At 40.9% G+C, this 10,812-nt stretch overlaps 1 pseudogene; it reads left to right on the forward strand.

Annotated features, from left to right (window-relative positions):
• Positions 1 to 4,693: 4,693 nt before the first annotated feature.
• LOC112612858 lies at positions 4,694 to 9,900 on the forward strand (annotated as a pseudogene).
• The last annotated feature ends 912 nt before the right edge of the window (positions 9,901 to 10,812 follow it).

A 10,812-nucleotide genomic window follows, 5' to 3' on the forward strand; every position in this document is an offset into this window, starting at 1 on the left:
AAAAAGACACACATACACAGACATGCACACAAAATCGCTTATGTTTTAAGAAAGTTGACAAATCTGTTTTGGGCCACATTGAAAGCTGTTCTGACCTGCATTCAGCCCACAAGCTGCGGGTTGGACAAGCTTAGTTTATCACAATCCACTTGAGTGAGTTCTTCAGAGTGAGTTCATGAGAGATGTGATTGTTAAAAACAGCCTGGAACTGCCCCCTTCTCTCTCTTACTCCCTCTATGACCATGTGACACACTGGCTCCCCTTCACCTTCTGCTAGGATTATAAGCTTCTTGAGTCCTCACCAAGAGCAGATGCCATTTCTTCGGGGCTCTGCAGAACCCCAAACCAAGATAAACCTCTTTTATTAAAAAAAAAAGAAATAAATTACCCAGCTTCAGATATGTCTTCATAGCAATAGCAACAGACTAACAAAGCCCCTGACAAATTGTGACACATGACCAAAAAGTGTTTTCCTAAGGATACCATAAGGAAGTGAATATTTCTGTAGCAGGGTATCATTGTGAATTCTGCTGCAAAACTGGATAAGGAAAATGGGGTTGATTCATTTTACTGAAAACTATGCAGCAGCTACAGGGGAATAAACAACCAAAAGTAACCTACAGCAATATCTGAATGTATGAAGGATGTTATGCTCTGTGAAAAAATTGGAAATAAAATTAGATTTACAGCACAATGCTGTTTAAGCAAAATGTAAACACTCATGTATATACACATACACACACTCAGAAAACAACCTTCTTATCTTGTAAGAATTCTTTAAGAGTAAACAACCTATATCAAACACATTAGCATGCCTGTCTGTGACAAGGGGTAAGAAATAAAAAAATTAAAGAAGTAAAACCAGAGAGAAACTTGTAGGAAACATTAATAATCATGTCTCATGAAGTAAAGAATGTGATTAATTTTTTGCAACTATGGTATAAAAAGAGATTGTCAAAATCAAATATAATGAGGTTTAGCATAGAGCTTATTGTAGGGCAAAAATCAAATTTTAAATACTTAGTTTGCATAGTTTGATGGAAGAATGGTCTCCTATGTGAAGCAGTAATATACACTAAACATTTGGGTGTATGGGGAGAAAATACTCAAAATGCTACTTATACTTATTTTTTACTCATTTTTCCAACAGTTCAGTATCTAAATGTTAGGGGAGGCCAGGTGTGGTGACTCATGCCTGTAATCCCAGTGCTTGGTTGGAGTGGGTGGGGGGCAAGGCAGGAAGAACACTTCAGGCCAAGAGTTCTAGACCAGCCTGGGAAACATATTGGGTCTTTGTGTCCACAAAACCCTAATAATAATTAGTAATGTTTATGGCTGTCAAAAAGCCACTGCAGGCTACTGCTAAAACCAGCTACACCACCATCTGAAGCCATTTGCCTCCCTCTGGTTAAAAACAGTCCCATGTTTACTGATGATGTAGTTAAGGCTGTATCAAGATCTCAGCAGGGACGTGGTTTCCCAAATGCTAATGGTTGACCAACAAAAGTTTTGCAGCCAGAGCTTGTGCAAGTATTGGTAGATAGAAAATACAAAATCGAACCATTTCTCATGAAATGGTTAAAAAAAATTAAAAATTAGCCAAGCATGATGTTGTGCACCGGTAGTTCCACGTATTGGAGAGGCTGAGGCAGGAGGATTGTCTGAGGGAGGAGTTTGGGGCTGCAGTGAGCCATGATCACTCCACTGCACTATAGCCAGGGTGACAGAATGAGGCCCTGTCTCTTAAGTGAAAATAAGTAAATGCGATGAGACCATATAGTTTTCCATCCTTGTTCAGTTCCCTGTAGATTATTTTGCTTCTTCCCAATGTTCCAGCTGTTTCTGCACATTGTCAGCTTCTTCTTCTACCTACTCAATGTCCCAGATCCAGCAAATGTCCTCAGAGATGGTTTCCGCTATCTAATCTGTGATCACCAAGGAAAGGATTGTTTTTCTCTGAAATTTAGTTCATTGAAACTTTAGGCCCACAGTTTTATGATGGCTTTAAACAAAAAAAAATTTTTTTAAGTTCATCCAATGTCTTCTCATTATGGCAAGGCACAATTGCCTTTGGTAACTTTATCTTAATTGGAAGAAGAATTTCTGACATTGGCATTGTAATGAGGTTTTTGGTCTTTGACCTTACTGGAGCAATTAAATCCAAGTCTATTTTCTATCTGGTGTGTGTATTGAAGGATGAAATGAGAAAATATATGTAGAGTGCATAGTGTCCAATGTGCACTAGCGATATACAGTTGTATTATGACTACACACTGAAAACACATGATCAACCAGATTGCTTCCTGAGACTAGAGTCAGGCTTTTCCAATGATACTTCCCTGTCAAATAATTCTATTCCATTTTTCATGGGACTTAGGGTTTGGTCCATAAAGTGCTGCCACAGTATGCAAATCAATTATGTCCATAAACATGCTAATTTATTCAGCAAACGTATTCTTGTAGCAATACTTACTCAATGAAAGAAGTAATATGTTTAATTTCTAATAGAATCTACTTCCCTCTTTGTGAACTGGTTACAAACCTTGAATGCTCTAACTATTTTGAGGACCATTAATAGGCGCTACCCAAAGAAGATGATGTATTCCCTAGACAGCAAGAACTCTTATTCTTCTTTGTCTTCTTTTTGATAAACTATACAGTCCCTTGGAGGTGAATCCAGATTCTGTGGGATATACAAAACAATCCTCCATAAATTTAAATTTATACCTACAATCATGTGTAATGAAATTAGCCCTCAAGAGCCAACTTGAGACTACGTTCAGAATGGAAGTATCAGAAACCTATGGCGAACACATGAATATAAGACCATTTTAGACACGGACCCCAAATTACCTCTGAATTCAGTGGGAACAAAGTGACAAGGAACAATATTTAGGGCATCTAGGATAGTGCCACCTTCTCATGCCTAACATGAGCAAATTAAAACCTCATACTGAACGCTCTGAAGCCTAATAATAATTAGCAATGTTTATGGCTGTCAAAAAGCCACTGTAGGCTACAGTTAAAACCAGCTACACAACCATCTGAAAGCCATTTGCCTCCCTCTGGTTAAAAACAGTCCCATGTTTACTGATGATGTAGTTAAGGCTGTATCAAGATCTTCTATCTCTCAGCAGGGACGTGGTTTCCCAAATGCTAATGGTTGACCAACAAAAGTTTTGCAGCCAGAGCTTATGCAAGTATTGGTAGATAGAAAATACAAAATCAAACCATTTCTCATGAATGATTAAACAATTAAAAAAGGAATGTGAGAAGACTGTGTGCATGTGCATGTGTATATGCATATGTGTGTGTATTCAACTTTGTTAACTTTAACTTTATTAACTCTGTTTAAAATTTAATTTTAAAATTAGATTGAGGAGTAAAATATCATTCTTCCTCTCTCATCATAAAACTTTTGGCTCATGGGATTCTGACATTCTGTCATGTTTGGGAAAGTTGGATTCATGAAACCAGTAGCAGGACTGAGCCTGCTTGTTCGGCTCTTACACAAGGCCTCCCTATTTTGCCCAACAAGCAGTTTCAAGAGTCCAGAGAGAGTGACTGAGAGAGACAGGCTCTGAAGACTTTTTATTTCAACTTCTTGGAATCACCACCTTGCTAATGAACATCAAAATCTTTTCTGTCATTTATCAGATGAATTACTTTTTCCATAAAAAGAGTGAGTTGAGAGGATAACAAGCAAGAAACTTCCTGTCCCTGCTTCCTCTTGAAAACAGGGAAATCAATATCTTAACCCTGTTTTAGAGACGAATGAGTAGGTCAACATTGCTTGGCTATTTGTCCTTCTACTTGGGACAGATTACCACTACATTTTGCCTCAATCTCTAGAATCATGGCTTATAGAAAACAATTATGTACTGAATTACAATTGCATTAAAAGTTTATTAGACTTGTTATCAAAAAGCATGCTGAGATTTATCTATTATAAATAGTAATGAAAATATAAAACCCTAAAAACAATATTATAACTAAAATAATCCCTGTTACAGACAAAAGCTATGCACTGTTATGAAAGCCTTTCATATTTAGGGATATCAGGTAAGACTCCCCTTGGTGGGGAAGGTGAAGAGCAAACTAAACTAAGAGTAAGAGCTAATTAAATAAATCTGGTATGGTAGTGGGAAAAGCTTATGAATAAGAAGACCACAGTCCAGGAGAGAAGAAGAAATATATCTGAATCACTTAGTTCAATCATGTTCATGCCACAAGAGGGGAGAGAGAGAAAAGAAACAAATTTTGTATTGCTTGAACCCATTTTTGAATCTTGATATTTATCCTAGCACCAATGTGCAGTCTTTGGAGTTTTTCAACAAAGCAATTTACAATGTAAATTGTATTTACTTTTCAAGTAATCATCTGGAAAGAGCAAAGAAACATTTTTGGAGAGAGAATCAGGGAGAGCACTTTAGAGGTGCTCACCATAGCCCAGTGATGGGCTGGAATCTAGGATGGCAATGAAGATAGAAAGAAAATTTCATTCAAGAAATAGAGAGAAGGTAAAATCTGACACACTTGGTGATTGGAAGTGGAAATATGAAGAAGAAAATGTCAAGAATTACACTGAGATGTCAGGTGTAGGTAGAGGTTGACATCATTTGCTGGAAATAAAAAAACACAGGAAGAATACCACTTTCAGTGAAAGAGACATCTAGGTTGCTTAAAGTATGAAATGGGACTTTTCCAGTTGCATGCAGGTAAGTTAGGAGGGCTCAACCTTGAGGCACAAAAGATGGTGATTATGGTAACAGTGGCCTTGAGACCAGGACCTGTACCAGACTGTAGAAAGATTAGTGTGATTTGGAGCAGCTACAGACTGGAATACTTCAGTGAAAAACAAAACAAAACAAAACATTCACACTTATTCTTGGAATATTGTTTTATTGGAAGGAGTAAATAATTGGGCCTTATTCAGAGCTGCAAGTTTTGGTAATCCCTAAAATGAACAGAAAATTATATCAAATGGAAGCAATTCACCAATTCTATTCACTAAACATTTACTGATTTTCTTCCAGGTTTAAGTATTATGATAGGCATTGTACAGTAATTAATTTATTGACCATCTTCTCTGGTGTTTGTATTAATACACAAAGAAATCCAACTTTAAAAGTGTAGTATTGCTTTCAGCTTACACCAGTCATGACCCATTATCCCAATTCATTAAATCAGATTGTTTCAGTGATAACTTGCATTTTGAAGTTAGGGAAACACTTAGAAGGCTGTGATGTTGTAACTGCAGATGTAGTATGCAAAACACGTTTGATTCATGTTGTTCAACTCAATTTCATCATAAAGTCTTATCTATAACACAAATATTTTTACACATCTATTATTATTCTCTTGCTTTAGGTAAAGTTTGTATCATTTATCTCTATCAAATTAAGTTACATTTCTGGTTTTTTATTCTCAACCATAAATGACAGCGTTAAGTTTTACAATCATTAATGATGAACTATACTCACTCATAACTATTTATGTCTAAGGTGTCTTAGATTTATTGAACAATTTCTGAGTGACTAACGGCTAGCCTTTTATTATTCTATGATGATAAACATTTTTACAGTTTCCAGGCTTCAGACATGTTTTTGAAAACTTATTTTTATATGGGTCAAAATTTAAATCAGTTGTAATATGTGACCCATTCAAACATATTCTCCAGGATGCACTATTAAAATGAAATACCAAAGTGGTTCCCCAAGACACCCATTTATAGTGTACATGTGCAGTGCAGGGTTACTGGACCAAGGCACAATGTAATCAGGGAATTTTTATTTTGTGTTTTCTTTTTCCTAAGATGTGTCTTATTCCCAGTTATATAAAAATGTATATTACAGGCAAAGAAAAATTAACACAAAAAGATGTAAATCTAAAGTATATTCACATTAATATCAGCTTCACTTTAACTATTAAAGGATATAACATATAACAAGCTTGAGGTTTTCAGGACCTTGTAATTCCTGGTTCATTGGAAAGCACAGATATTCTTCAGATCCTCAAGAGTTGTGTTTAATGCATTATTTAAATAGGGTCCAACCACTAGTTAGCTAGCTTAGCACTCAAATAGCCTTTGAAATCCCTGTAGACTCACCTCAATTGAAGAGTCCTGATAACTTACAAAAGTGTGTAGTGCACTAAGAGATCCCTGATATACGATGTCTTTGCCTGTAAAGTGTTTCATGTGTTGATCCACTGGAGTGTGTGTGTGTGTGTCCCTGTGTCTGTGTGTAGGTGGGTGGGTATGGGTGTGCACGGGGGTGTGTGTGTGTATGCGTTTACATTGTGGTATGTGTCTATTGGGTTGCCACCATTAGGGATTTGGAAGAGTGAAGACCATAAACTTGCCAACATTCCTACATGCCTGCTTTATAAGAAGTGTACTGAACATGGTCAAAACTAACTAAACCAAGTAAACAAATTAGATATTAATTAAATTTAATGCTGGGCAGGAAATAATTATTCCAGACCAGGTAAAATGAAGAAATATAGGCTGGGCACGGTGGCTCACACCTGTAATCCCAGCACTTTGGGAGACCAAGGCGGGCAGATCACTAGGTCACGAGATTGAGACCATCCTGGCAAACACGGTGAAACCCCGTTTCTACTAAAAAATACAAAGAAATTAACCAGGCACAGTGGCAGGCACCTGTAGTCCCAGCTACTTGGGAGGCTGAGGCAGGAGAATGGCATGAACCCATGGGGTGGAGCTTGCACTGAGTGGGCATCATGCCACTGCACTCCAGCCTGGGTGACAAAGCAAGACACTGTCTCAAAAAAAAAAAAAGGAGAAATATAACCAAATGAATGAAATTTTAAAATTGATTAGCAGAAGGAGACAGGAATATTTTTTAAAGTTTGTAATTTCTAATGAATATCAGTATATAAAATAAGAATTATATGGCTGTCAATTGACTAAAAACTGTACTTAAGATTTGAGCTAGTGAAACAACCATATATTATCTTCTATTTCTACTCTTCTGTCTCAAGAATGACTTGTTAAAATGATTTTTTTTTTGAAATTTTGCACTCTCAACTTGAAAGAGCTTCACAAAACTTACATGAGAATCTGGATTCTCATAAGAGGTCTGATTTTTTAATGGTGTGTTTGTATTTCTGTTATGTACATCAATGTCAAGCATCCGTTTCCTGAGCTGTTCTGTAGAACACAATTTAACTTGTAACAGACACCCAATAAGTGGTCGGTTGGATATTCAAATCAACACCTTAGTTCCATCAATTTTCATTTCATATAAAAATGACTGACCTTCTATAGTCATCAGTGAAACAGACAGAGATGAAGGAGGGAGAGCAGTTGAGACTGAGAGGATGACAAGCAGACCTCATTCTGCAGTGGATTCCCTACACTCTCCACTTCTGAATGCTTGGAAACACTTGCCATGCTCAAAAAATATTGGTATTTCCTAGGCAGAAAATGGGCGTTACAGAACTTCCGTATTTCTATATTACAATAACTTACACTATAATACATAGACATATTATGTATATAATACATAAACATATAATACATATGTTTCTAAGCTATTCAATTCATAGAAAATGTGGATAAATTTAGTTGAGCAAGATGTAGGAGAAGGGTTAGTAATCAAGCTGAGTGTGATTGTGAGATTAAGTCTAATATCATCTTATACAATTATTGTATAATTGTATCAGTTGATGTATCTGTTGAAACAAAAGGTGGGAGAGTTTTGCATGAGCTTCTGAAATGTACTGGATGATGTTAGGAGAGAGGATGGTCAACGTGGCTAGGCCAGAAGTGTTTACTGATTAAGGCTTAGGCAAGTTAATTCCTAACCTCTCGCAGAGACTGGGAGATAGAGGTGTTAAATTCTATAACATTTATATTTAATATATATTTAATAATATATAATGAGGTCTTAAAATGCCAATTTTAAGTTTTTTCATTTTCTTCTTAAAAACACAGGTTTTACTGCGTTTCATCCACAGTCCGTATTTCACAATATCTCATGGGCAGGGCCCCTGGGTGGGGGCCCCTGTGCGGTAGTTGGCAGCGCATGTGGCAGGGGGAGATAGACCAGTATACCTGGTCAGGCCCGGAAGGGGAGAACCAGGGCTGAGGCTCCTTAAAACCTACTGAGGGGCTGGGAGTGGTGGCTCATGCCTGTTACCCCAACACTTTGGGAGGATGAGGCAGGCAGATCACATGAGGGCAAGAGTTCCAGATCAGCCTGGCCAACATGATGAAATCCTGTCTCTAATAAAAATACAAAAAATTAGCCAGGCGTGGTGGCAGCGCCTGTAGTCCCAGGTACTCTGGAGGCCGAGGCAGGAGAATCGCTTGAGGTGCAGTGAGGCAAGATCACTCCACTGTGCTTCAGCCTGGGAAGTGGCCTGATCTTGGTTCACTGCAAGATCCGCCTCCTGGGTTTAAGGAATTCTCTGCTTCAGCTTCCCGAATAGCTGGGATTACAGGCGCGTGCCACCACGCCCAGCTAAACTTTTTTTGTGTTTTTAGTAGAGACGAAGTTTCACCATCTTGGCCAGGCCGGTCTTAAACTCCTGACCTCGTGATCAGCCCGCCTCCGCCTTCCAAAGTGCTGGGATTACAGGCGTGAGCCACAGCGCCGGGCCGGAAGTTCTTTCTTCTTAAAAGGATCATAAATATAATTCACACTGGCATGACACTTTTACTAATATAGATTGACTTTTGGCTTCAAATAACCCATTCGTACATCTAAGTTAATTTTGGTCTGTATGTGTGTGTGCATGTGTGCGTGCGTGGATGTGTGTGTGTAAATGGCAGTAAAGGGTAAAAGGGAAGGTGGAAAAAAGGGAGATGGTCTAACATTTTTCACACATTTTTTAAATACACCAAAGATATGTAGTAAAAACAATGGTGTGGTGAAAACAAAATATTGAAAACTAGATAAAAGACTTAGCCCCAGGTCCTGTCCGGTCCAGTCCCGAGGCGGCACCTGCCAGCCTTAAGCTCCAGGCAGTTCAACAAGGGCCGCTCCTACAGGTTCTTGCGGGAGGTCAAGAACAGACTCCTCTCCAGATATGACCCCCAGAAGGAGGCAGAGCTCCGCAGCTGGATCACGGGACTCACCAGCCTCTCCATCAGCCCGATTTCCAGAAGGGCCTGAAGGATGGGATTATCTTACGCACATTCATAAAAAAACTGCAGCCGGCCTCAGGCTCTTAAGATCAGCCGCTTCCGTGTAGAACTGGCACCAGCTAGAAAACCTCTCCAACTTCCTCAAGGCCATGGTCAGCTACAGCATGAACCCCCTGGACTTATTTGAGGCCAACCACCTGTTTGAGAGTGGGAACGTGACCCAGGTGCAGGTGTCTCTTCTTGCCCTGGCAGGGAAGGCCAAGACTAAGGGGCTGCAGACCAGGATGGACATCGGTGACAAGTATTAAGAGAAGCACGAGCAGAACTTCCACGACGCCACCATGAAGGCCGCCCAGTGCCTCATCAGGCTGCCCATTACCAACAAATGTGCCAGCCAGTCAGGCATGACCGCGTAGGGCAGGGCTCGGGGAGGCATCTCTATGACCCAAGAACCACATCCTGCCCCCGCCATGGACAACTCCAGATGGGCACAAACAAGTGTGCCAGCCAGGTGGGCTTTTGGACTCCTGGGACCCGGTGGCATATCCACCACGCCAAGCTGGGAATCAACAACTGTGACAACTCCTCCACGTCCCTGAAGATGGGCTACAGGCAAGGCGCCAACCAGAGCGGCCAGGCCTTTGGCCAGGTCTTCAAATACACGGCCCCAAGTACTACCCGGAAGCCCAGTGGCCCATGGGGCTTCCTTGGGTGCCGGCGACTGCCCGGGGCCAGGGGAGGCCCCTGAATATCTCCCTTACGACCAGGAGGAGACTGGCTACTGAGGCTCCCAGCACACTCTCCCCACATGGTCTCCCAGTCAGAGTGTTTGGGTTTTTCTGTGTTTTCGTCTTTTTTTTTTTTTTTTCCAACCTGTTGAGTGCTGCCAGTCAACTGAGGGTCTGTGAGTGGGGGCGTGGGATCAGGCAGCAGGGTTTTTTCCCCACACCCCTCCCCCTTGCTTTGGTTCCGTCTCAGGACTGAGCCACCGGGCTCTGGGGAAAGGGATCAAGGCCTTTTCCTGATGCGTGTAGGATAAGGGTCCCCGCTGGCATGTTCAGGCTGCGCACCGAGCTGTGCTGGGGAGAAGAGACCTGGGCGTGGAGGGAACCGGACCCAGAAGATTTCCAGTGGCCTCTCTTCTTCCCCTTTTTGTCAGCCAATCAGTTTGTGGTTTCTGTACCCACAAAAACTTCAGGAGGTTTTTAATAAAAGAAATTTTTTTTTTCCCCAAGGAACGGTGCGGAGACAGTGGAGAGGGTGCTGGGAAATGAGTGCCCTGGGAGAGGGGTCCCAGACACGATGCTAAAATAGCTCAGGCTCCTGAGTGGCTGGATTTCCCTAGGACCCTCAGACCAACAGACCTTAGACCCTCAGACCTACATTGGGGCCCAGTGAGGAGACTGAAGCCCGTACAAGGTAGTGGAATTCTGAGTTGTCAGGGTTAAGCCTGACCCCTCTCCATCCTAGCTCCCCCATGCCCCTGGCCCTCACTAGGGTTTTTGTTTGTTTGTGTTTTTTTGAGATGGAGTCTCACTCTGTCGCCCAGGCTGAAGCACAGTGGAGTGATCTGGCCTCACTGCACCAGCCTCCCATGCTCAAGCGATTCTCCTGCCTCAGCCTCCAGAGTAGCTGGGACTACAGGCGCGTGCCACCACGCCTGGCTAATTTTTTGTATTTTTATTAGAGACAGAATT

The sequence above is a fragment of the Theropithecus gelada genome, chromosome 19 (assembly GCF_003255815.1).
Source record: "Theropithecus gelada isolate Dixy chromosome 19, Tgel_1.0, whole genome shotgun sequence".
In the NCBI taxonomy this organism is placed as follows: domain Eukaryota; kingdom Metazoa; phylum Chordata; class Mammalia; order Primates; family Cercopithecidae; genus Theropithecus; species Theropithecus gelada.